This window comes from Geospiza fortis, unplaced genomic scaffold (assembly GCF_000277835.1).
Source record: "Geospiza fortis unplaced genomic scaffold, GeoFor_1.0 scaffold237, whole genome shotgun sequence".
Taxonomy (NCBI): Eukaryota; Metazoa; Chordata; class Aves; order Passeriformes; family Thraupidae; genus Geospiza; species Geospiza fortis.
The window spans coordinates 1,736,608-1,764,211 of NW_005054319.1; the positions used below are offsets into that span (position 1 = coordinate 1,736,608).

The 27,604-nt window shown below is 40.5% G+C and overlaps 1 protein-coding gene across 3 annotated transcripts in view; it reads left to right on the forward strand.

Moving 5' to 3' along the window:
• MAD1L1 (mitotic arrest deficient 1 like 1) overlaps positions 1 to 27,604 on the forward strand; it is a 352,753-nt gene that overhangs the window by 49,424 nt on the left and 275,725 nt on the right. The window lies entirely within an intron of this gene.

The window sequence follows — 27,604 nt, forward strand, 5'->3', positions numbered from 1 at the left end:
CACTCTCAAGGATGCACGGGGTGGGATTGGTGTCCTTGCAACGCCAGGAGTTGGACTCAATGATCCTTGTCAGTTGTTTCCAACTCAGGATATTCTGTGATTCTAAAACCTACATTTTCAGACTCCAGCTTCTGCAGAAAAGGGGTGGAGTGTGAAGAGAAAAAGTGTGTCATTACTGCCAAACCAGCTGCAGCTGAGCAAAGCCATGTAGGAGAGTAAATCATCAATATTTCAGATCACCACTTTGATAAACAAATTTTAGAAAGTGAGAATGAAAACCTGAGGAAACAATGCAGAAGAGAACGAGTCTGTGTGTGTTAATGTCCCTTGAGCCCCTAGCAGGCAGGAGAAAGGTTGTTAGAATTCTAATTTGAATTCAAATTCCTTTTGATTTTGTAGTCCATGCCAATTCTGTGTATATTGTTACTGGAAACTGAGCAGAGGATGCTTAAGACTCCCTTACTTTTATGCTTGGCTAATTTTATGGCCCTCCCATATTTTGTAGCTGTAAATGTTGCAGACTTTATTACATTTAAACTGGTTTTAATATAGTAGGTCATAAAAATTAAGAAATGAGTGGTAGTGTCCACTGCAGTGATGCATTTAGCTAGGGAGGATGCTTGCAAGTCACTGAAAGGCTCAAACTGCAACTCCAGGATCATCTGCTTCGTGAAACCAGTGCAGAAATGAAAACCCCCAACCTGTCACAGCTGAGAATGAGTTTCATTGTTAAAAATTTCCTCCTTTTCCTTTCATCTGAGGAGCTGGTTTATGCTTTGAGGCATTGATCCAAGTGTGAGGAGAGGAGGGAGGCTGTTTCTTTCTTTTTCATAAAAAGGTTCAGCAAGTTCTGTACACTGAATAGCTGTACATATATATATATATTTAATATAAGTGGGTACAATATGGTGTAGCTGGGAAACTTCCTAGCTGACTGCTGAGGAGCAGCTCTAGTTTATCTGTTAATTGCAATTATTCTACCTGCAAGCCATAAGTCTTTATGATTTCATACATCTGCTTGCAGGAGGTTAATTACTCCTGCTGCATTAAAAGCTAAAATAGCGTGGGAAGGTAGGGAGTGACTGGGGGATGGTTCCATGGACGTGTTTGTCATTTCTTAACTGTTGAGCATTTGGCTTTGAAACTTCCTTCAGAGAGTGGCAGGGCTGGTGTCTGATCTCCACATGGGTCACAGCTTCATTTAATACCTTTTGACATTAAAACGGTTTGAGAACTGATGCCTGTGGTTTTGTCTGTTCTGATTTCATCATGGCTTAACAGTTGGTAAATGTTCCTGTAAAATGTTTATGATGGTTTCTCCAAGTGACAGCTTCAGTTCCCATATCCTGAACTTGCATCTCAGCAGCTGCTTTACACCAACCTTCACATCCAGCACAGCCTGGGAGCCACAGAGGAGCCATGGGCTGAGCACACTTGCTGGGATCCTTTATGCCATATAACAACAGGGACAATTTGTTTTGCTGCTTCCATTTAAAAGAACCAAACAAAAATCCCCTTAATCCATCAGAATTATTAGACCTGTTTGTCTAAGATGTCTCAAAAGCAGAATGGGTTGGAACACAGTGCCCATCTGAGGCACAGTTGGCACATTGGAGTCCTCTGCCCACTAACCTGAAACCTCAGTGTAAACTTGGGCCACTTTACAGGCTGGCAGTAATGGCTGTGATAAATCAGTCTGCTTTTTGTTTGTGCAAATGATCTGATGGTCATAGAACTTGGACACAGAACCACATTAAATACATTTATTTTAATAATTCCTTTATGGCATCCATTTAATCATTCTGGGAGCCAGCACAGATTTATTTTGGAGTGTTCAAAGCAGGTATCCCATCACTCATTCAGCTTTGTCTGCATCCAAACAAATATCTGGATAGCTAACTTTTTTTTAAAAAAATCAGCATTACTTTCCTGCTGCTTCTTTGTAGGGGGATAGAATATAAGAAAATCAAGATAGTGTAGAAAGTAATCTTACCCCTAAGGAGTTGCAGCTGGGCCAATTCTCAAAGATTAGGAGCAGGGCTGACTTTAACGGGCCACAGCTGTAAGCAATGAGAAGAAGAGTGCTATAAAAGAGTGGGGTGGCTGGGTGAGAGGGGAACTGGAGTCAGTTGGCTGCTGTGTGAAGAAGAAAGAGTCAGTGCTCTGAGGAGATGCCCATGAGAAACACCAAGAAGGAACTCCTTGCAATAAGATGGCAACACTTCTTGATTTCTACGGCAGCAAAAAAAGAAATCAGAAAGAAAATTAGAAAGCTGTGCCTTTGACCTATCCCTGTGCAAGGTGGGCTCTGCTCAGCACAGAACAGCATGAATTGGAGAGGAGGTATGTTGGAATAATAATTAGCTGGGACTCATTTTTTTTATCTAGGAAAAGCCCATTCTTTTACATCACTTATTTTATACAGTTTTCAGACATTGTGTGTAACTGATTGGCTGGTAGTATTCTTCCTCCCTCATTCATTGATTAAAGGTTGTTTTGTGTGTATGTGCTAAGACTCAGGTGTTTGCATTTTTCCTCTATGGATTCTCAAGGGACAGATCTATTGTTTATGCAGGTGCAGATTTACTTTTCTTACCAGAATAGATTGTTGTGTTAACTGACTCTTCATTCCCAAGGTTGTTTTGCATGGGAACCTACAAACTACTGCTAACTTAGCTTGAGTAGCAGGGGCTAAACCATATTTTATAAGACCTTTCTTTTCTAATATCACTACTTATGTGCAACAGAGGCACAAGGCTTTTCATATGGGAGTCAATCCAGCCTTTGGAATCTTACCTTTTTCTCTTCCTGGCACCTCCAACATTGTCCACTGGGAAGGAGAAATGAGACTTGGAAATTGAGAGACCTCAACTGAGTGCAGCCCAGGAGTGTGTAAAAGGTACTAAAATAATATCTTTTGTACCAAGTATTTTGGCAAGATGAGTTAACGTGTTTTATTGCTCCACAGTGGAAATCACAGCTTTCACTTGGACTCTTTCCATCTGTCTTTAAATTGTGTTCACAATTTCATTTTTTTCCGTTTTTCATTTCTTTCTTTTTGTCTCTCAGTTCTTTCTGCCCTTCATGGGTCCCATGTAACTTAAAGGTCTGCAATACCTGATCCAGGCTCTTTGAAAGAAACTCTCTCACATAAGGATTGTCAGCAGGGACACCATTGGACGTGATGCAGCATTCATTTCTCTGCTGCATTGGGTAATGATTTCCTGGTTCCAGGAGCAAGAAATTAAAATTCTGGTGAGAGGATTTGCCCCCTTCCTCACTCAGCAAGGCCCCTGTGCCAGAGCTCAATCACTTCCTCTGCAGCAGCAGGAGCAGAGGGAATGTGGTACTGTGGTCATTCAATCAGAGGGAGAAATGCTTTAATCTCTTCTATTCTGTCTGATAAATGCTTTCTTCTTTGTTCTGAATTCAGTTCTCTAGTGTTCCTACTGGTGCAGGGATTGACAGAGAAAAGAGATCATCCTGTCCAGTTAAGTGTTCACTGATGATGCCTTCCTTTATTCCCAGAGGTACCTTGTGATTTAGTAGGAGAAATGCAATTGCAAAAAGGGCAGAAAAAGCATAGGAAGGAAGTGGGACTATAGCAAATCCCATCACAGCTTGTGATTTCCCTAAAACAAGGACAGCATGTCTTGTGAGAGACTTTTATGTGCAAAAGCACAGTGGAGATAGAGCAGCATCTGCTTCAGCATGTGATCTTTGCTCTGAATATTCAGGGTGCTCCATATTAATTGGGCAGATGAATTTCTGACCTGTGCAGCCACTTCCTTTGTCCCGTGTTCCTCTTCACTGCAGCAGCTGCACAAAAATGTGATGGATGGGTATTGACTTTGCTGCTTTCTTTTGCTCCCTTTGCTGTATTGACATGAGTTAATAGGGCAGAAGTGGAAGACAGACTCAGTACAAAGTGGAGAGAGATTTTATGTCAATAGGGTTTGTAAGATAAGAAATACAGCATTAAGGGTGAACACACAGGAGAGTTAATAGCTAACAAACCACTCAATGTGTTGACAGGAGAAAGACACTGACCAGGAGCCATAAACTCTTTTTCAATGAAAACATGTTTTCTTTTTTTGGTGTGATGTGTTATTAGTAGTTATTTTTCCTCAGTGCTGTCAAATGCTGAAGGATGGGTTGTTGTCTTTTATAATGCTGTTATAATGTTTCATTATGTTGGCTTTACGAGTTTTGCTTTGATTAGTTGATCACACCATTAGAGGAGAGTGTCTCCATTTTTATTAATACTGCTACATCCATATGCTCCCTTGATTTGGCCATATTAAAACTGGAAATGAGAGTGTTGAGTGAAATTTAAGCTTGAAGGTGATTGGAAATGGAAGGCAGAACAAGTTCTGACTGAACAATAATAGTTCACCCAGCCTCAAAAAGCTGTAGATCATTTAAGCTACTTAATGAATGGAGTGTGTATTCTAGAATTTTAAACCAGTTCTTAGTAAGGAGTCTACTGGAAGGATATTCTGGCTGTACATCCAAATGAAGAGAAAAGATTTTAAGTGTTCTTATGTTCAGTGGTTCAAAAAAACTCTGCTGATGTGTAGCAGTAGTTTGAAAGGCTGAAGAAACACTTTCATTGGTACCAGGAAGCAAGTTGAACATCTTGAAATAAGTTCTGTGCTACCACTGAACAGGACATTGTTGGATCCTTAGAATGTCACTGAATTACAGAAGGGAGACTGCCAGGGGCAAGAAGCAGCCCTGGATAACAAATTGCAGCAGGTATTTGGAAACCAGCTAAATACATGTTCACTGGAAGATGAAAGGAGACTCTTCATATCTCTTATAATTATGAAAGAGATGAGCTGTGCTGCTGGCAAAGTTATTTAGGTGGGTTGACAATTGAAAACTGAGTAGTTTAGTTAAATATTGGAAAGCTAGAAATGAATGAGATTGCTTAGACCAAGTTATTTATGGATGGATTTGTGCTGTAGGTATGGGGGGAAAATGGCAAGGGGTGCTTACTGGGCCAAGTTTTCAGTTCTCCTTTTGTTTGGGAGCTCTTTTTAAGGAGAAGGATGTTCAGTAATTTTCATCTGATTAATGTTTGTGGCATTTTAATGGTCTTTTAAAATGGGCATCTGCATGCAATTCTAAAGGAGCCCTGCCTGGTTTGGCTCATGAAGTTCTGCTTTTGTACTGGACTTGGGTAGAACTAGAAGAAGAAAAAAAGCATAGTTTAGTGCACAGCAGGCCAAAATATTAAACTCATGCTAGAGACAAATAATGGCATAAGCAGAAGAGTTGCCTAGGAGTAACTTTTCATTTATGACCTTCTTAGGAGAAAGGAAACAAAGGCCACTTCTTTCTTCTCCTGCTTCAAATGCCATTTTTCTTTGGCTTAAAATCTTTATACCTAGATGTGCAGTAAATGTATTTCTGCCTGGTTTTCTGGAAAGGTGAAATCCATGATGAGGGACATAGTTAGAGAGGCAGTAGAAAGCTCCAGCCTGTTGTTCCAGTGAGGAACACCACGCTTATGTGGCAGCAGGAAGATTTTGTAGGCACATGGAGGCTGTACTTGGCTGGAGGTCAGGTCACTTTGGGGCCAGCAGAAATGGTGAGTTCAGAACTGAGATTTGCAGCTTGGGCTGGAGTTTGCACGGACAGTCACATTTCAGATGTGTATTATGAATACTTAGTTCTGGTTTCTTATCTTTACCAGATGTTACATGACAAGGTGCAGATTGGTTGATAATCACAGTTTGGTCAGGAGCACTGGAAGAAGGTATTTCTTTAGGAAAAGCCCCACAAAGATTAGTGATTTCTATTGAAATCTTTGATCATGGTCAAACAGCAGCCATTCTTCTAGAATACCTTACTGAGGAAGAGTGTTGTGATCAGGTTTGTTTTCAGGGCTGTTTTCAGTTTTTGGGGTGTGAACAAGTTCAGACACGGGGGGGGACTTGTGTGAGATTCTCATTTAACCATTCCATTGACTGGGACCACACAGATATCTGGTTTTTAAGTCTCTGCCAAAGAAATGCTGGAAGTGACATTCTGCTGTTAGGTACCCTGACAGTTGAGCTGTTAATCATGATGGAATTTGAATGGAGCATTTAACTGTGCAAAGCTTTTCTGTCCTTTTATTAATTAACTGGGTTATCCATCTGTCAGTGTCTTCCCAGAGAAGACATGGTGCGTGTTCATTTCCATGGACAGTCTCAAACTGGTTTTGGAATGTCATGCTGAGATCAGTACCTTTATTTCCAGATAATAGGAGATCAAAGTTATGGTAAATCATAAAATCCCAGAAAGGTTTGGGTTGGGAGGAACTCAAAGATCATCTTGTTCCAACCCCCTGCCATGGGCAGGGGCACCTTCCACTAGCCCAGGTTGCTTTGTAGATGACAGGGATTTTAACCTTTCTGTTTAGAATGGATGATTGAACTTTTTTGTCCTAGACTTTAGTTTTAATACCATTTTTACAAATAGATGCAGAGATTTTGAGGTATTTGAATTGACTGGATGGAATTGTTGCAGATTTTTCCTAGGGTACCAGAACAGCTTCTTTATTTAAGAACAGGAGAAAAAATTATTTTTGGAGTAGTTTCATTGGGCTTTGAGTTTGGATGTTCTGGCTACCTTGGTCACACCAGGTCTTTTAAACCCAGGGAGTTTTGTGCAAAGGAAGGAGCAAGGATATGGCTTTCACTCCAGCCAAATGCAGAGACAGCTGGTTTGCTCTGTTTAGTTTGACAGTGGCAAGGAGAATGTGAGTGTGTTCTGTAGCCCACACGTTCATCAGGAACAGGATTCAGAGAGAAAGTGTGGGGAGAGGAAGTGTGGGCAATGTAGGGCTGATGAGGGTGATGTGGGAGGACATTTGATTTATTACTGTATGGGAGGAATTAGATGTACAAGCACAGTCCAAAGGAAATTGAGCTTTGCTAGTTAGGTGGCTTTGTGGATTACAGAAGTATCTGAGGATGTGTGTGTGCATAAGGTAATTTAACATGGTCAGAGAGGGCTGCCTGGAAGGGGACCTGCTCAATAACAGCTGTTTAAAAAGACTTGTATTTTTCTCCTGACATGCATTCTGTGACTGAGCAGGTTAAGACCATAATTGATTTTCTTAAACCCTCTTTTTCTTAATGACTATGGAGCTAAAGAGACATTTCAGTATGGAGAATTTCACTTTGTATCTTCCAAAGTTGAATCCATTGATTTTTTCTGAGGATTAACATGCTTGGTGTTGTGCTAATTACAAAGAACTTTGCAGCAGAAAATTGCCAAAGACTATTGCAGTGGGTGGACTCAATTTACTCTGTATTTTTGAACTGAATTCCTTTGGCGTTAACTCATATCTTTAATGTTCCTTTTTCTTTGGCTCTAAATGGCCATTTCATCCATGTCTGAGTGGCCTCCTTCACCACATCAAAGCTGTGGTTGCAGCAGGGATGTTTGACATCTGCTTTCTATTCCAAGCAAGAGCATTAGAAATGTCACCAAGGGCCTGATACATGGACAGAAGCAAGAGAGGAAAAGTTCAGGTATTGGAGAAAGTAAGGTTTGATCCTTCAGAGAGCCCAGTGATTGAGGTTGATTTAAAATTAATTACTGAAATCTTGCATTGCCTGTTGCTCATTTGTAATTTCTGGTAAATATTCCCTCTTCTGTGACCTCCTTCCCTTTGGCATCCCTTGTGCTGGTCTCACTTCTCTGAGGCAATCCCAGCCTTTCTGAATTTTTCCCTGGTACCTCTGCCACTGGGATCCACCTGCTCTGTGTGGCAGAATGGGGAGCTAAAGTGACAAGAAGCTAGAGCTGAGCTAAGTGCCAGCAACCAAAAATAACCTCCAGTTTTCACTGCTGACTTTTAAAAAATCAGTCTGTTCCCTTAAAAATGTGCTGAACGGTGCCAAGTATTGCCATAACATATATGGCTTTGTTAATGTCAGATCCAGTTCTGGTGTTGAAGAAAGAAAAAGGCTATGGAGCTCTTGCAGTAGCTCTGGAATTTGTGCTCACCCGTTGGAGATTGAAATGTTACCTCTGAAGTGAACTTTTAGTGTTTTGTAGTGGGGGGAGAAGTGCTAATTTGGGAAGTCATGAAAGTGCTGTTCTGTTTATTCTAAATGTTCTGTTGGAAAACTTCTGGAGGAGGATACCTACAAGTGTATCTATTAATCACTTCTACCCAGAAAAGCAATTTGTGAAATGTAATAAGCAATTAAATTAGATGAATCTCCAAAACAATAAGATGTATTTCTTGAAGTGGTGTCTAGGGCAAACACAGAATCCTTGGGAGCCAGCAAGTAAAACGTGATCTGAGCAGATGTGCTCTTTATTTACCAGAAGATGCTCAGGTCCATGTGTGCAGACATTTCACTTGGATCTAAGAAGAGAGGTTTTCTAATTAAATAGACTTTTTGTTGGAAAGCAGACCTATGAAACAATTTTTTGTGTGAAGATGTTCCCCTGTTGAGTCAGTGCAGTGAGAGTGCTGTAAGATGGACATTCAAACAGCACTCTCACTACCGAGCTGGATTTTCTTTGCCCTCATCCAATTATTCACATCTAATTTGTTTCAGAAAAGTGGGAGTAGAATGAGTGTGTTTTGCTCAAGCTGTTTAACCAAAGGAGTCAAGAACTTGTCTGTGCCTGCCTTGATCACCTTTCAGTTTCACTGGAGAAAGAACTGGTCCCACAAAAATGAGGGAAGGCCCTGTACATCACACAGCTGCATGCTGGCTCTCTTCTGTACTAGTTTTCCTTACTATTGTGTTATAGATCTAAAGACATTAAATTTTATCTCTGGGGTAGTTGTATTACTCTTTGGCTCCTTATTACCCTAAGTCCATCAGGGACCAGAGGTGTAATGTTGTTTCAGTTGCAAAACAAATCCACAAAGGAGTTATTATCTTAATTATTTTGAAATGTAATTTCATTCAAGATCTAACTAACAACTACATATAAAAAAAGCAGGTAGTAGGGGAAAACAGGAAGGAGTGATAAACCTTGCTGAGTGGACTCTGGTAAGTACAGCTTGGTTGTTAGTTGTTTAACTATTTTGAGTGTTGAAATCCCATATCTGGCAAAAGTTCTTTTAAAAATGAGGCAGCTGAGACTGAGTTTAAATATTTTAAATAAGCTGACCAAACAGTACAGATTAATTTTGCATCACAAGAACATACAGTTCTTCAAATGCTCAGTAAACATTGACATATTTATTGTATTGCTCTCTGTTTCCCTTAGATTGAGAGGCTGATGGATAGTAATAGTAGCACTGGCTAAATTCAGACTCTGTTGTTCTTCTCTGGAGAGTTGTTGCTTTGTGTCTTTTGCTTTGTAAGAGAGTTTTTCTTATGCTGGTGTTTGGGGCTGAGTTTGTTTGCACCTCTTCTGAGCCCAAAGCTCAACTCCCAAGAGATTGTTGGATTTCAATAATCCTGTATAGTTAATTCAGGTTATTTTTATTCCTTTTTAATCTTCCTCACAGGATTGAAGAAGTCCAGAACTCAGTCCTTGCCAAATGATTCCTAAGGTTTTTTATGATGAAAAGAGCAAATTGGTATTTCTCCTTTCTTTTTTCTCTTCAAAGGTTATACCTTTTCTTGCCAGATGTGAAGGCCTTGTATAAAATTAAGTCTCTGTTTCTGTTTTGGAGTAAAAATCACAATGCAGGAGGTATGTACTTAATGGCTTTGAGTATTCCCTGGATGATTGCAGTAGCTCAGCTGCATCAAAGGCTGGCATTTAGCAGGCCAAGTCCAGAGTGGATTGGATCAATGCAGTGCAGAATTGAACTCGGTGGAGGTGGATATAAATATATTCCTCCCTCCATAACAATTAAATGACATTTTTTCTGAAGATCCAGATTGTAACTATCTTTAAATACAGTGTTTCACACAGACACACATCAGGTCTCCAGTTCTTCTCTTGTTCAGTGCCTGGAACAGCTTGGTGCTAGCTGGCTTTTCTACAGTGAAGAACTAATTTCAGTCAAGCCTTTCTCATGTCAGATGCACATTATTGCTCTGCCTATGTCCCTCTTGCTTTTGAGAAATGCCTGCTTATATCAGATATTTCCTTGTTTGTGCATTGCTGGCACGTTTCTGCTGCACACAGACCTCAGACCCTGCCTGGGTTTCGTTTAAAGGAGTGCAACTGCTGCAATTGGCATTTCACTCCTCTGCTCTTTATTCTGTGCACTGAGGAAAACTTTGGGTGTTAACTAGCGTTGAGTTTCATTTATTTATTTATTCCAGGATTGTAAACAGATTTGCTTCCTGTGTGGGAGTAGAGCCAAGCACTTGCTTGATTTGTTACTTGCAGTGACACAGGAGCAGGGGGATCTGTGACTCCCTGCAGGCAGCTGAACCCAGTCTGGAATAGACTTAATTGCTCTTTCACAGACTCCTCTCTGCCCAGGATAACTTCAGACAGAATGTTCTGAGTTTGCAGCAGTATTTGAGTATTGTGGCAAATTTTTAACTATTTCACAGAGGAGATGGGTACTAATGATGTGCTGGGTCTTCATGTCATTCACTTGTCCATCTGATATTCCTGTCCTCAGATCCCAGACTGGCCTTTCCTCCTGAACTGCACCATTTCTCCTGCTCTGACCCCTTCTGACCCAGCTGTTGTTTTTTCTCAGTCTTTGATATAATTTTGTGTGTGTGTGGTGTGTCTGTAGACACATCTGTTACACATTTCATTTTTTTATCAAGTTGCTTTTGCCAAAGTGCCAGATTTGCAGTCTTCATTTTCTCCAGTATTGTTGGTGATATTTGGGATTCTCTCTTCTTTTCTGGCTTTATGGAGATTTAAGGTACCTCCTATGGAAACTCATTAGGTCTAATTTGTGTAAGCACTCATTGTATGTAGGCTTTGATCTTCGTTTTTCCAGTCCTAGGATTTTGCTTAATGATGAGCTGGAAAGGCTGTAAATAAATCTATTTGTGTATATTGTGCATTACCTTGTGAAAGGTGTGTCAATAAGGTCTAAAGAATGGTAAATTTTCAGCTGCTTCACTGACAGCCCTCACCCCCTAGTTTACCCTAAATTTAAACATAATTTTCTAAGGTTTGTGAAGAACTTCAATGTGATAGATGATTATAAGACTGAAGGAATATTGAATGTTTACCAAAACTGAGAGCATTGTTTTGCATGTCTGCTTTCTGCCAGAGTGAAATAATTAGCCCAGGAACTGTATGATAAACTTGTAGTGACTCAACACAGCCATCTGATAATTTAAAAATGTTATTAAGAGATGACTTCAGAGGAATTGCTTAAAGCCTTGTGGAATCTAATGACTTGTTCAGTGCCTTGTGGAGTCACTTGAGTTGCTGCCTCACCTCTGGCCTGCTGTGCTATCCTAAGGGATGGCCATGGTGATCCTATTCCTGTGGGGCTGGCACTGACTTCAGGGCTGTGACCTCAATTTCTATTATGCCATGTCATAATTTCGCTCCTTGCTAGTTGTCAAGCCTTTCCTGGTAGAAAAGATCTGCTTCTAAGGTATATTTAAAAAACTAAACTTACCCAAATTCACAATTCTTTTAAACAATCTCAAAAACTGGTATTGTCAGCTGTAAGTTCTCTTTTTTTGCAGCATTCTCCTGGTATTATTTCCCACTTTCAAGGCACCTTTAGACAAGTACAGAAGGGACTGTTGTGATTGATTTGGACCGTGGGCTGCTGCTCCTTTCTCCTACCCCCAGGTCCAATGTGATCCAGGGCTGTATTATCACATTCTTGATTGTCTGCATCCTTTGTGCTAGTGCAACCTGATGGAAAGAATAAAAGAGTTTGTTAGAGAAAACTCCAACTTCTTACCTGCCAAACTCAATCCAGCCTTGGGCATTTTGGATAAAATAGTTTGGAAACCAGGATAAAAGAATTTGGAAACCAGGAAACTGTGTGCTGGGTTTTTTTCCCCTCTCTCTGAGAGGCTTCTGCTGAGGTTTGTAGAAGGGCATTCTAACAATAGTCGCTTCTGTAGGAGGTGAAGTTGTGTTATGCCATCTATATTTTAGTAGAGAAGGACAGGATTGAATAGTCATACAACTAAAATGCATCTTGGAAAGATCCATTAGTTAGAAATGGCCTCTGGAGCACACAGCATCTGCCATGGAGACTTTGGTAGGAGCCAGTGAAGAGCTGCAGCCTCTCACCCATTTATTTTCATGTGGAAACGTAGCGATTTGGAAACATCTGATTCCTTTTACCTGGAAAATTGACAATTTCCACCAGCATCCCAACCCCTCTGGATGTGCTGCAATCCCTTCCTGATGCTTCCCACTTGAAATGCAGTCCTCCAGGACAAGAATTTCTTAGCAGTAAATGAATTTTCTAATGAGCTTTCCTTCCAAAACAGCGAGGAGATGCCAAGTGACACGTTGGGAAGTGCCAAGCGGGAGGGAAATGGCTCTTCTGTGCTGACTGTCATAAACAGGATGTGGTTTGTTTACAGTCCTCACTTGCTCTCTCCAGTTCCCTGACAGGGCTGTGCATGAATGAGCCTCCCTGCAATGGCCTGGAGAAATCCAAGGTTTCTGAGCCAATATCAAATATTGTGTCAGAGGAGGAAGTGGCTCCAGGCAAAGGAGCAAACAAAATTAAACATTGGATCTTGGATTCTTCTGTGCTTTTCTGGGGCATTTATCATTCTGACTGTGCAGCTGAGTTGCAGTTGACTGCAGAGCAGAGGGAATTCAATAAAGTGGGAGGGTAACTGTTGGGTGACTAATTTTAAGGGGAGATGTGTTGAAAAGCCTTTGTAGTGGGATGGTTTTGGAGTGGTGACAAGGGTTTGTTAAGACGTACATTACAAGAAAACAGCAGTTGGAAGGGATCTATGGTGATCATCTAGCCAAACCTCCAAGAAAACAACTTCAGGTTTTTTCCCCATCACCCCCAAAAATCCACATAAAACCTTTGGCATTGGTTGGAGCTGTTGGCACAGTGCTGAGGGGATTCTGCTGACCATCTCACAGCTCAGGTGCAGCAGAGTTAGAGTTACAAACATTGTAAGAGCTCTGTGAGGAAAACCCAAGGACCTGGGGTCTTGCTTTTGCCATTAAACCTTGCTGAGCTCATGTGCCATAAAATGCTCCATGTAGAGGAACGTGGTGCTGATCCAGTGTGGTGTAAGTGAAACTTCCCTTGGAGTGACAGCAAACACGCCAAGGTCCCATGGCTGTGGGGAATGGCACGTGCTGCTCCTGGAGGAAAGGCACTGTGAACAATCTAATTAGGCCAAGTTTCATTCTCAGAGGCTTTACTGCCAATAAAAGCTCCTCGCTTAGAAAAATGAAATTGAGCTATAGCCCAGAGTAATGTGATTTGCATTAGAGCAGATTGTGAACATAAGGTAAATTTTTAAGTATCGAAGTAATTTAGAGACTGAAGTTTTACAGAAATTCTGTGATGCTTAAACAGTTTGTGCCTCTCTCTCATAGTTTTCTAAGCAAAGGCTCTGGGAGTTGACATTCTCTGTTTTCCTACATACATGGATCTCTTCCTGTATATACTCTTACACAACATGAATAATTCAGTGCTTGTAAACAGGCAGGGAGACGTGTTGAGCTGGAAAGTCAGGGGTTTCTTTGTTGATAGTTGTGTATTTTAGTTGTTGTGTAAAGAAGGCAAATAAAAGAAGTTAAAGCAGCACTGTTTACATCACTCCAGGAGTGTTTGTGCTCGTGTTTATCTGCTCCTCTCTAGTATTTTGTTGCACTTTAAAATCAGTTCCTTGATTCCTTGGCACTAATTTACCAGCTCAGGTTTATCTGAAGGGACATGTAGGCTGCCTTGTCTTTTTTGGGGCTGCAGAGCCCACCAACATTCCCTACAAGCAGCTTGGGTTTTCAGGCAGCCTGCTGCTTCTCTGGCAGAGCATTTTGGTGATGCCTCAGTATTCTGAGTTTTCCATTTGCCACCCAGGACACTGACAACTGAAAAGGCTAATTGGGATAAGGTGTAGGGAGGAAGAGAAAATCTCAGACCATAAACAGAATTAATTTGGTTGGTGCACGAGTTGTATTGTGGAGAGAGGCTGTTCATGTACCTTTTCTCATGTTGAATCAAAGGACAACTTGCTGTCAGAAGAGGCAGAAATAATTTGTTCTGAGTTTAGATAAACTCCCAGTGGCTTCTGGCTTGTCTTTAAGGGTCTGTGCAGGATTTAGTGCTGTGGCCTGACTGGCTGGGCTCTGACTGAGGAAATGAGAACTAGTGAGTGCAAAATGAGAACTCTGACTGCCATCCATTGGTGTGGATGGCTTTTTGTTTTTAAGTCACTGCTCATTATTGGGGAAAATAGGGTGAGAGTCACTGCTTGTATAGTTTGTAGAATTAAAAATCAAATGTCATTTACAAACTGAGGATACAATGCAGGCTGGATGAATATTTCAGGAAGCAAAGTCATGACAGTATTAACAGACGCTGAGCATTTCTAATATAAACTGAAAGGGCCACTATAGCAAGCCAGCACTTCCTAATCTTACAAGCACAAATAGGTGTTGTGTTTAACCCTTAAATCTTTAAGTTTGAAATATTTGTGTTTACCTTGTTATGTGCTTTCCTCTCCTGATCTGGAGGAAAAAAAGGAGGTTTGGTAAGAGAAGAGTTACTACAAAATAATACCCTAGAGAAGTGAACCCATCAGCCCAGCATGGAGCAATCCTTCTTTACACAAATACCATTTAACTGTAAGAAATACAGAGTTCATCTCTTTGTACAGAAGATACATGTGTTTGCAATCTGCAGAGGGGAATATGAATCCAGCTGTTTGTATTACGATTATTATTTCTTTTTGATTATAGGCTGTTTGTGCCGAAGGAGAACAGCCACGCTGAGGAATGGGTGTGCATTGTGCTGGCAGATCCAGTTTGGTGCTTTGTCCCAGGCGAAAGGAGGGAGACAGAAATGCTGATGGAAAAAAAACTTAAAGGAATGAGAACTGTTTTCTTAACAGCATCCATAAAGCTGGGACTCGATGGTGTGTTCTTGAAATATCTCTTTCCAGCACACTTAAATTTTCAAGGGTTTCTTGTTGTTTAATTTTTAAGATGCTGTATTTATAGCATGCAAGGTATAAAAGCCCTTGCTGATCAGAGGGCGTTGGGAGATTTGGGAACTCTGGTGTCACCAATATATTCTGTAAATAAGTCTCATTGACTTATTAATAAACCAAATGTGGGAGAATGTGGGAGGTGTCTCTGAAATAAAATGTTGTGTTCTGCAGCTCCTCAGAGCCAGCATGGCAGCCTGGTCCTGTCTCGCTTTCCCCAGAGAGCTGCTTTGGATGCAGGCAGTGAGCTGGAGGAATTATTGCAGATGTGGCATCTTGCTTTCCAGCCTTCCTTCCCAGGAGCTTGTGGTTTCTTCCTGGGATGTGTTTTGTTTCTGTTAGCTGAAGGTAGAGCAGGCTGTGTAGGAAATGGGCACACTCAGGGAGTATCTGCTGCTGTCAGGAGACCTCCTCCAGCCCAGGCTCCATCACAGGAGACATGGGACGATGTAGGATTTGTCTGGGCACATTTAATGTCTCCCAAGGGGCTGCTAGCACAGGGATGGGCAATGCAGAGGTACAAACTTCCATGAGCTAGTTGCAACTCCTAGGAACACATGCCCTGAAAAAGTGCATTTCACACAAGTGTCAAAGCACATGACTTTATTCACCACTGGCAGTGGAGAGCAGTGGATGCAGCTCTCCTCCCCACTGGCTGGATTGTGCTTTGTATCTCACAAGGATGAACCAGTCTCTGCCCCATCTTGGTTTAAAATGAAATGATTTCTGCTCCAAGGTGATGAAAATTTTAGCATTGTCAGGGGTGGAGCATCATGACATCACATCCTGGGAGCATCAGAGATCCTGTGGCCCTGGATGAAAAGGGAATGTTCTAGAAGGCCTCACAGACAGCACTGGAAAGGTTTTGGCATTGGTGAAGGCCTCAAAGCTTTTGAGAAAAATACCCCACAGCAGTGCTTACTCCATCATGTGGTTTAGGCACAGGACATGGCTCAAGGTTGCTACAAGTGAGGAGCATCTTTCACAAGGACAGTCCAGAGAACACTGGGGTGATCCCTGTGAGCAGGAGATGTCACCTGTAAACTGGTTCTCCCCAAATACCTCAACACCAGATATTGAAAGTGGCTTCTGGAAATTAATATTTTAACTCTAAAATAGAAATGAGGGTATTCCTTCATGGCATTCCAGCTGTTGAGTTGCCTGGAAAATGGCCAGGCAGAAAGACAGTGGCTGGTGTAACAGCTGGGCTAAGATGTGTGCAATTTTTTATATTGTGAGAATGTGTCTATTGAAGCTTGTCAGATTTTCTGTTTCTACAGCATTTCCAGTTTGGGTTTTATTTGTTAATGTTCTGTTAGATTGTGTTTTTGCATGGTTCTACACCGATAGGTTGGGATTTTTTTTTAGTGTTGTATTTTCACTTTTGAGAAAATAAATACTAGTTTTGTGGAACTGTCTTTGATACATTTTTCATGATGGCTTAATAATAGAACTACCATGAAAGCCTGCTTCCCAACAATGTACTGTGATTTCCATATGAGGAGGGGGGGAATCCCAAACATTTTGATGTTCCATTAAAATTTAAAGAAATATTATATGCAATTCTCTGTGGCATTTCTAAAAAGGATTCCTTAATTTTTTCCTGGTGTAGTACAGATGGCATTTAAAAAAAAAAGCTTTATAAACCAGCTGACCCTGCATTCCCAAGGGATTATCATGTGGATGCACTCTGTACACTGTCTTTTCACCAGTGTTTCCCATTTCCTGGAATAATACTTTTCCTTCCAGCAGCTGGGGTTTTGCAGTTTTCCATGCCTGTCATGGAAATGAAAGGCCTGGCAAGGGCCTCTTGCATTCCAGTCCAGACCCTAGGTCTGTAGGGATCACTCCATATCCTTTTAATTGATTTATTGAGGTTTTGAATGCTGCATTTCATGCTCTGATTTGTAGTTGAGGGAAAGACCAATATGGCTGTGTCACAATCGATGACATATTTAATTTTTGATATATCCCCAAGTGACTCCAGGTACATTTTTCCAGAGCAGAACAGTTGGTCTATTGTTGATTTAATTTGGTTACCTACAGTGAAAGCTTCAGTAAAATATTTAGAAGTTATATACACAGAATTGTAGCCAAGAACTGACTTACAGAGCAGCTCCTGCCACTTCCTTGAATTTTTATCCTAGGAAGTATTAACACAAATTCTGTTTAGTCATAGAATTTTCTCTCAGTTCTGCTACTTATGATTTACTTCAATGTCATCTCCTGCCAACTTCTGCTAAAAATAACTGATGCCAAAATATTTTGCTTTATAATGTAATGATGCCTTAGCTTCTTCTCTTTTTTTGCCCCTGCTTCTCATATTTTCTGCTGCTGTACCTGAAACTGAGCTGAATTTTGGACTTATTGGAAATTTTAGGACATACTTGTTCCAGCTCCTGTCCTGTGTAAGTGGCTGCAGTGGGATTGCTTTAATAGCAGTAGTTTGAAATTACTGGGATGTTTGCTTTCAGTCCACCTGACTTGCCCCATATATTTTCTGTTGCCTATTCCATACCCAGCTCCACCTCCTGATGTTGTTGGAAAATTGATTGCTCACACAGGTGGTATTCTAGTTTATCTTCCTCAGAGACAAGGAGAGTGCTCTATGCCTTGATAAACAAGCATTTTTCTCATCTCTGGTAAAATTATCATTTTATACATAACTGTTTGTTTTCTCCTGTCTTTGCATGTTTTCAGTGTTTTCTGAAGATAACTGTTGATCTTTTTTCCTCCTTTGACTGTACTCACTGGTATTCCCAGAGCATTTCCATTTGCTCTGTGTTAAGCAAGCTTTCAGGTACTACTGTTCCTTACCTGCCTCTCTCTCTTCATTGATTTATGGTGCCGGTTTAGCATGTTTGATTTTCCAGAAAAGTAGACTGGTTTGGAGCTTTCCCAGCTGTATGTTAGAAACTTTTTGTGCACTTATATTTACATTACCCTGAATCCTAGACAAGCTGACTTTTAAGAGTTAGATATTTAAAGAGCAAGCTCAGAATTCTTACTTGAAGCCCATATTTGCATGACTTGTCTGTGCATACCTGTGTATTCTCTTACTTAAGTTTTATAGCAAGTTCATTAATATTTCAGCAGCTGAACTGCACAGCTTTGATTTTCACAGGAACCAGCTTTCTTTAAAATGGATGGTTCACTTGGCACTTGGGACCTGTATGTGGCATTTGGGATGTTTAGCTGATCCTTTTTTCATTTTGATGAGCTTCCAGACAAGAGCAGGAGTGAATTGCAGACCATATGAACTATTTCAATGGTCTTGGAACCATTGCAGCTTTCTCCCTGGGTTTGACAGAGGTTTGTGATTGTCACTGGTTGTGCCACATTCCCTCACCTGATGGGAAGTTACAAGATGTGGGTCACTCCCCATCTCCTGAGCAGACAGGACAGATGTTTGATGTGCTGCCCTCTGTGTCTGGCAGCTTTGGGAGGCTGTGCAGTGCAGCAGCACCCTGGCCCAGGCTGCTCAGGGGGCTCAGAACAGAGCTCTGGGTGTGGTGGCAGCCACAGATACCGAGGGCACAGTCCCGTGATGTAGCCCCACATTTCTCTTCACAGAGAAAAGCAAGGCACAATTCTCCCCAAGAATATTTCTGGGATTCACATTCTCTGAACCTTAGAGAAAGAAAACATAATTCTTATAATTTTCTGTGCCTGTGTTTGTGCAAAAGTAGGATGCAACGTGGAGATTGTTTACCCAAAGTGATGGTGCTTTGTTTCCTTGGCTTATCAGGGCCAAGAGTGTGTGTGTGGGGACTGTCAGGTGACAGTCACAAGATTCAGTGCAGTGTGTGCAGAGTTGAATGCTTGGCAGATTCAGTTTTAGACATATAGAATAATACAGTATAATAAAGTAATTAATTAGCCCCCTGATATCCATGGAGTTGGATGCATCGTCATTCTCTCTCCCTCACCAACGCTGGAGTTGCCTTTGATTTGCTGGACTGTGTCCCTTCACTGGGGTGTGATGAGCTAGGTGGGTTTTTGCAGAGAGCTTGATGTGGTTTAACAGGATAAATCACAGAATCACAGAATGGTTTGGGCTGGAGGGGAGCTTAAAGATCCTCTTGTTCCAACCCTCTGCCCTGGGCAGGAACACCTTCCCATGGACCAGCTTGCTCCAAGCCTGTCCAGCCTGGGCTTGAGCACTCCCAGGGATGTGATGCTAGACCCTGGTAAACAGCGCAGTCACAGAAGATAATAAAGTATGCAATTGGCATTGAGGATCATTTCAAGTTTATGGCAGCTGTTATTTGAATGAAGACAGTGATGTAAGATAAGGTCTTGCTTTTTCTGAGGTCTGAGATTTGCAATAATCGTTTTCATGACATTATGCTGCCGGTTTTCTTATAGCTGCGGTTTTATTTCATAGCATATGCTGACTTTGATTATGTGTGTGAGAGAAAACCACATGTTTTTAGATGACCTGGGTGACTTTGATATGAAGATATTTAATTATGGAAAATAACTTTTGCAACAGCAGGTGGCTTTAAAACTGCTCATATTCAAACTGTACTGTATGGTCATAAATGCAATATTGTAGTCAAAACACAGATCAGATTTTGGACTTGTTTCCAAGCCCAGAGGGTCTTATGTTGTTTATAAGTTTTGAATACTAAACATAATGGTATTGCTGGAGATAATTTCTAGCTCCCAAGTTACAGTAGCATGGAATAAACAGACTTTTATTACTGGCAATCAGTGAGTACATTTTGGTTTGTATTAAATCTGGCTTCATTGAGGATAAACTTGAAATTTTTTCCTTGATCAGCTTCTCCTGCTTTTATGCTTTTTCTTTGTACATCAGTAGAGGAAGGAAGAGAAGTGCCCAGAGAGGTTGTGGACTCCCCATCCCTGGAAGTGTCAAGGCCAGGCTGGACAGGGCTTGGAGCAACCTGGGATAGTGGAAGGTGGCCATGGACAGGAAGGAGATGATTTTTAAGGTCCTTTCCAACCCAAACCATTCTGTGATTCCATGATCAATAGTGGGTAACACTCTCCAGACAATGTGGCCTCAGTCCAGAGAAGAGCTGGACCTAACCTGTGTTTGGGTTTCCACTGCATGAGATGGTGGAGCCTGAATGTCTCTGAGTTGGGGGCCTGAGGTGTCCCAGTCCTCAGGACAAGTTCTTCCAGTATTTCAAATATTGAACAGACCTTTTAGCAGCTCTTATCAGAATGACCAAACAAACATTTTCACGAACAATGAAACAGCTTTAATTTCCTGTGGGTTTCTCTGTCTTGGTTAATTAGCTTTCTCTAAACTGAATTGGGCTTAATTTTTCTGTTGATTCTTCATTAGCCTGAAAAACAACCATCCTTTTCTCCCTGTTGCTCTTTTCCTACAGAGTATTTTGGAAAGCAGAATGTGTGCTGCTGTATTCAACACCACCAATTAGATCAGGGACTAGAGAAATTAAGGGTGAATTTGTGAATTCCAAATTGTCTCCTCACCAGCTGCTTATTTTCACAAAACTTGGAGGAAGATGGTTATCCTTGAGATGTCTACTCTGTATCCTATGGAGATGACTTTTGTAAATAGGTGTTGTAAGGGAGGAAAAAGATGCAGAGGATGTCTAACCTTGATTTTCAGTAATAATGATTAAAAAACCATAAAAGTACGGCTTTTGCACCAAGAAGTATTTAAATTTTTTAAAATGAGAGTAACATAGAACTCTTTGTATAAAAAGAGTGCATACATACTCTTTGCATACAAAGAGTACATACACACTCTTTGATACAATAGCATTTAATATTCTTTTCCTTTAAGATGATAAAGGCACAGTGTTGTGTGTTAGTGTCTGCTAGGAGGAATTTCCATTGAAATTTCCAAATTCCTGTCATATTTTGATAAAGCAGCATTAACTGCTATTACCCTCTTAAGAATACATCATTATTTCTTATGAATGCTGTCCGTGCTTTTCTTAAAGATTTTCCATCACACTAATTTTGACCAGAACCTTGACGTGATTTTTAAAAAACCAGTTTGTGAATGAATTACTCAGGGTGCATTGGGATATCTCACTCCTATCACCTGTTATGTGAGAATTAAGAGCCACCACCGAGGTGCTTCTGCTGCTGCTTTGATTGGATGCACCTTTGATTCAGTCATCATTATTATGCATTCTGAATAATAAATCTTAATTCCCTAATTACTCGTTTACCTACCGTTCTAAATTGTCACATATTTACCTGATGCCATGTAATTAGGTAATTACACAATTTATACAATAGATGATGTGTTTTTCATGTTTCATAGTTGGAAAAATACAATAGGAAATTAATTGGGAGGTGTGTTTCAATATCCAAAGTACTTCCAGCTGTAATCACTTAAGAAAGCTTACTAATCTTAATAAAGAGATTTACACTTAAGTGTTTGTTTCCACACAAGAACCATGAAATGGGGAATACAGCACTAATAAAACAAAGTTGAAACTGGAAGTTTGGGCAAATACTTGAGCTCTCCCACTGAGCCTTTTTCTTAATGTTCAATAATATTTGGTTAAGAATTTGTATTAAATGACTTACCTGACAACCTGTATATTAATTAAAATGGCATATCTTATGCAAATATTCCCTTTGTCTGGGAGATATCAGTATTAAGAGGATCTGTCTGACCACAGAACTCTACAGTGGTTGATTCTTTGAAAAATTTAAATATGATGTCCATTAGTTGTGGTTTTAATTAAGGTGGGTTTGTGTCTGCAACTGGGGAAGGGGAGAAAAAAGGATGGAAAATGGCCCTTTGGAAAAGCCTCTTCTGTCTTCCCTTATTTACCTTGACTACAAGAAGTCCATGCAATTAGTAAGACATTTGTTGCTTTTGTTGTTTGACATCTGAGAAGTGATGCAATTTTTTTTGGTTTAAAAGAGAACCTAGAGCAAAACCACCCCAAGATTACTTTGGAAGCCAGGCCTTTCCTGGTAATCAAGTGTTTACAGAAAGATGCTTTGTTCAAACCTTTTCTGGGGCTCTGTATGCTTAAACAAAGGGCTTTTAGACTTAAACACAGCTGTTCATTTGAAAATGAAAAATCAAATTAAGCAGAACCAGCTTTTGAAAGTTAATGTTGTATAGCCACGGAAACAAAGGAAGAAAATACAGTGTTTTACTTTTCACTTAAATAACTTTTTTAACATAAAGTTTGCAGCTCAGAAGTGTGGTTTCAAAGCTGCTCATCTCTTGCTGTATCCTGCAATGGAACATCTGCGTTCATTCTGACGCGGATGAATGACATGAATTCAACTAAAACCGTTCAAGTGCTCTTTTTAACATAATTACACCTTGTTCATTTTGGAGACACAATGCAGGGATGAAATGCCAATTAAGCCTGGTATGTTAATGAGATTGAGACTGAATAGGGGATTAGAGCGGACACAAATCCCAGCGGAATTGATTTGATATAATCCCTCAAGTTTGTGCTGTTTTCAAATGTACAATAACATTTCTATTAAAATTTCCAGGCACAGAATAAAAACAACAACAACAAAGAATCTCCAAACATGTTCAGTTTGGGGATAAGGTCAAAGGAGCTGTCATGGGGGCTGAGTTTGGTACTCTTGGTTTTATTGTCTTTGCTCGTGTCAGACTGAAAGAAAACTTTGCAAGTGTTTGATGTCTATGTCAGCACAGAGTTCTCTTGCACATTCATTCCATGTCTGTGTCATGGAGTTCCACATAAAAATATTCCATAAAAACATCCCATAAAAATATTATTTTACTACAGATCCTCCAGGCTTCTAAGGTCGAGCTGGGATTAATTCTGTAGATATACGTGTGTGTATACATGTAAATGTATTTACATCTAAAATAAACAGTGCATTATTTCCTTATATAATGTAGTGTTTTTAGAAAAAGAACTAGACCAATGAAGTGTAAAACACAAACCAAAACAAGTGGCTGCTTTCCCCTTATAAAGATTGATTCTGCCATCCAATGCCATCATTTTTAAATTATGTTTTTGGCATGGTCGTCCAAAGCAGTGTGTTAGCAGGAGGGTGGTTTGTGCAGGACAGAGTGGAACTCCACAGCTGGTGATCAGGAGCAGGAGATAAGGTGTAGATGCCTCTTGCTTGTAATTGCTAGGCTGGTAATCTGTACCTATGAGTGAGGAAATACAACTATATTTAGAAATAGAAAGTGTTCTCCTTTTGATCAGCTGCGTTAGAAAGAACCCAACATGACCAAAGATGTGTAATCCAAATTTTTCATGGTTGTGTAAGACATAATTCCATTTCCTAGAAAACTCTGTAGTTTATCCACCAGAACATCTCAAGGGAAATGATTCTGTTTCAGATGGATCTTAGTGCAGATCAGTCTGGCTTTAGGAGCACAATCAAACCATCCTGTCAGGTTCAGATCAGATTTATGATGAAATGCCATGTCAATACCTCTGATTGATTCTTGATTTCTATGAGATGAGAAGAACTCCCTGTGCCACAGGTGTGTGGGGACAGGTGGCTTCTTAGCCAGGCTCTGGATCAGAGACACTTTGAGTCAATTTAAATCCTAATTAGGACACTGGAGAAGCTCCCCTAAAAGGCTGCACAGGGGTCCTTGGTGTGTGCTGAGGCTCAGAATGAAAAGCCATTGCCTGCTCTTTTCAGTTTGCCAGTGGTGTGTCCAACCCACTGTCTGATTGATTTCGTCTGTCACACAAGTATAAATTTTTTGTCTCTGTGACTGAGGACTTAGCACAATGTCAGTTACCCGGGGTAGTTTTATAAAGGGAAGGCTCAGAAACCTAGTAGAAAAGAAAGGAGAAAATTCCTTTCTATTTTTCCTGTACAATTTAATTTGTTCTTGTATTACTCATAGGTGGAAGCCCTTGGGGCTTTTTTATTTGTCCTATATTACAAAATGTATTAAACTCTTGAGTCCTCTTTGTGGCAGGGAGTCCAGTTGTTTAAACAAGTATAATTCTTGTCTTTTTGAGAGTGTTCATAGTTTTTTAAATAGAGTTTTTGAAATGTTAAACTATTATCCTGTCCTGTCACCTTTTGATGAGCTGGCCTCTCAATCAGAACAGCTATATGCAGAAAAATAACTGCTTGAATTAATCAAAAGACTGTCTTTTAGTAGTGGATTGAGGCCCCCAGAGAATGGGTTATCTTCATTAAGTGTGTTTTTCTTTTGGTAGCACCATTTGTCTTCAGCCTGTCTTCACATTTGCCTCAAAGCAACTCTTGGGTTAACAGCTAGTGTTAAAATGAATTATTAATATTGCTGGAGATACTGCTGCCTTGCAGACTGAAATGTTTGAGAAGAGTGCAGCTACAGCACAGCTTCCTGTGAATGTCAGGGCTGCTTTACACCTACAGCAATTTTGCTGCTCTGTTTCTTAAGCCAAATCCTTGTTTCATCCTTGGTAGTTCTGTCCTCCTCTGTGTTGTGACCAGCTGGATGGCAGCCTGTCCTCATTCATATGCACCTCTGTAATTCCTTGCCTGGAATATACAGCAATGCACTGAAGTGTGAGTCTGCCCTGGGATTACAAACCACAGCAGTTTCAGGTCTGTGGCACAGAAATCAAATCTACTGATACATTTTTGTACTCAGCCTCCCAGAAAACCCAAGTTCTCCATGGTTTTTTTTCACTGCTCTAATTGTCAGTGTCTGGGATATTGAAAACACTGCTTCTAATGGCATGTCAGCTCTCCGTGTAGAACAGAATTGTCTTAAATTTTCTATAGTTAGTTAAAAAAATTAATTTCTCTCTGGATGTAAAGCCAACTCACCCTTTCTCAGCTGAGCATCTATTTTGATATTACCCTCCATAGTAAAAATAACTTCACCAGTCCTCTTCCTAATAGTTTAAGAAATAGGTGATGATTTAGAACTGGTTGCTGCTTTGGGGATGGGAAGAAGGGAAGATCCTGTGCCATAGGTCAGAGGTGCTCCTGCAGAGGCACAGACTTGGTGTGAGAACCCAAGTGGAATATGTTGTAGGGGGAGGAATCATCTCTGTTACTCAAAACTCCATGCACTGCTGCAAAATTTGCTGGCCCCTGTGTCGTGCTGGATCTAATTCAAAGCAGGATTAATCTTTTCACTTACAAGATTCTGGTGTTTTGACTTCATTTCTTACAGATTAGGTTAAGTCTTTTACTGTGTGGGTAGAAAAGCACTGAAGTGTTGCAGCCTGTGGCTTCTGCTGGTGCCTGTGAGTGGGATAAGGGAGGAGTCCTGGTTCTGGGATGCTGATTCTCTGTAATGCTCCAGAAGCTGGGACCTTCCAGTATCCACACCGCATTAAAAAGCAAAACAAAACCAAACCAACCAAAGAAACCCACAAGCAACCAAACAAAGAACCCCCAAACACTCCAGGCCACCTAAAACCAAAAAAGATGCTGCTGGTTCCTGTCACGCTTTGATGCTTAGAAGGAGCCATCCAGATTTGGGTTCACCTGGTTTCTGAGATCTGGAACTTGTCCCTTATGTTAAATGTATTGGGAATGCTGGAATTAGATGTATAAGAACAAAGTAATGACATTTTTAAGTTGAGAACTTAGCCAGGTATGAAGTCAATTACTGAAACAGTTGGCTTAACAGAATGGATTATAAAATATAGAACTGGAGCTTTATTCCTGACACGTATTTAATGTAAAGCTTTTTCAAGAGATAAATTATGGCTGAAATGATTCTGAGTGCCACTGTAACTGTTTGGATTGTCCTGTCCTCTGGAATAACATCTCTCAGTGAGGACTACAACCTGACTCTGTGTTTGTTTGGCTGCTCACACCTGGGCTGCTCTCCCCAGCCTTGTGTTACTCCTCTTCTTACTCTGCTCACTTTTCCCAGCAGTGCTCTGAGGTAAATCTTGCTGGGTTTTTTTAACAGATGAGGAAAATGAATGGTATACTTAGGCACGTAGAATCTTTCCAGGATTTGCTTGTTTCTCTCATACATCAAGAATTCACCTGCAGAGCTGGAACCTGGCCCTGCTGGGCCGGGTTCAATCCCTGAGCTCTGGAGTGCTCGGACTCTGTTTTTCTTTTTGGCGTTCTTCCCACGTTCCTTTCAAATGGGGGATGATCCATAAGAGTTCAATACAGCTTTCCTGTGATAGGCCTCAGTGCCTGTAATAACAGATACTGCCTGTCATGCAGTTGGGCAGTGAGACTCTGATCATTACTTATCTGAGCGTGCTGTTTTGCCCCAGGCAGCTGATTAGATAAATTCCTATCTTTATCTTTTCGTTTTCTAGATATAAGCAGTGCACTCCTTTCCCTGTGATACTTCTCTCGCAAGGTTTTGCTCTGAAGATTGTCTGTAGTGGTTTCTTAATCTTGTGTGGTATCAGTGCAGGGATCTAGGAGGGATCTGCAATTTCAGTTTAGATGAATCCTGCTGCAGTTACACTTCCCCATGTGTATGAGTGAGGTGCTGTCAGTGTTTTCAGTCTGTGAGGGCAAACTGGAGGGAAATTGAAGTCAGCAGTGCCCTTTGCCTCTTGGCATCTTTTCTCCTAGGCACTCTCAGAGGCACTGGAAGCCCATTTGGGTAGCAGGTTTCTTTTACTAATAATTTACATCCAATACAATAATTATTTAATTATTATAATTTGCATACAATAATTATTTTACTAATAATTTACAGCTGCTTAAGGAGCCTGTTGTGGTATGAGCTCTGCTAGAATGTTTGATTACAGCTGGTTTTACCCATGACATGTCTCAATTTGTTCTGTCTGGGGAGGGTTAGTTGCCTTCAACTCTGCAGAATAACTCCAAGGAGAGAGCTGAGGTGCAAAACCACATGGATGTGCAGATTTCTAAAAATCAGGTGTTCTGAAAGAACTAAATAACTGCAGCAGGGCAAATGATATTCCACAGTGACTGGAATGTTTGGTGTTAACTTCTGCTCTGGTTGGAGCAGTAGAGGGTTGTGGGAGACATTCATGCCCCAGTGGTGTTATCTTGCTGCAGTCTGGTTGTGTGGCATCACAGCACCAACCTGCTCGTAAATGTATAATTTAACATTCTGAGACAGTAAGCTAAGAACAAAATGCAGTTTTTAAAGTTCCCTCATCTTACAAATAAAGCTATACTTGGCAAAATAAAAAGGTAAAGTTTCTGCCTAGCTTAAGAAAATTAAAGGCTTTTTCTTATAATTTTATTCACATTGCCAGAACATAACAAGAATGTGGTTGTTTACTTGTTTGCTGTAATCATATTCTTTTGGTTTTGTCATTAATAATGTATTGTGAATATCAATTAGAAGCTAAGCAGAAATTCAGACTTTTCTCAGAGCCAATTGAAAATGAAACATTGTTTCAAAGGAATATTTTTCTAATTTAAGCAGAAAAAAAAAGAGAAATAATTCAAAGTTGGTATGTGAGAAATCTTGATAATTAGAAAATGATTCTTCCAGCTTGCAGCTGACAGGAGATGGTAAATCACATATATAGAAAGAAAGAAGAGAAAGGAGTGGAAAGCAAATTGTTAGCCCTGTTTCATAACTGATGGGAAAAGCAGGTAATTAGGTGATTTCTTTCATTTTCTGACATGTGTAAATGAAAATCCACTAATAAGAG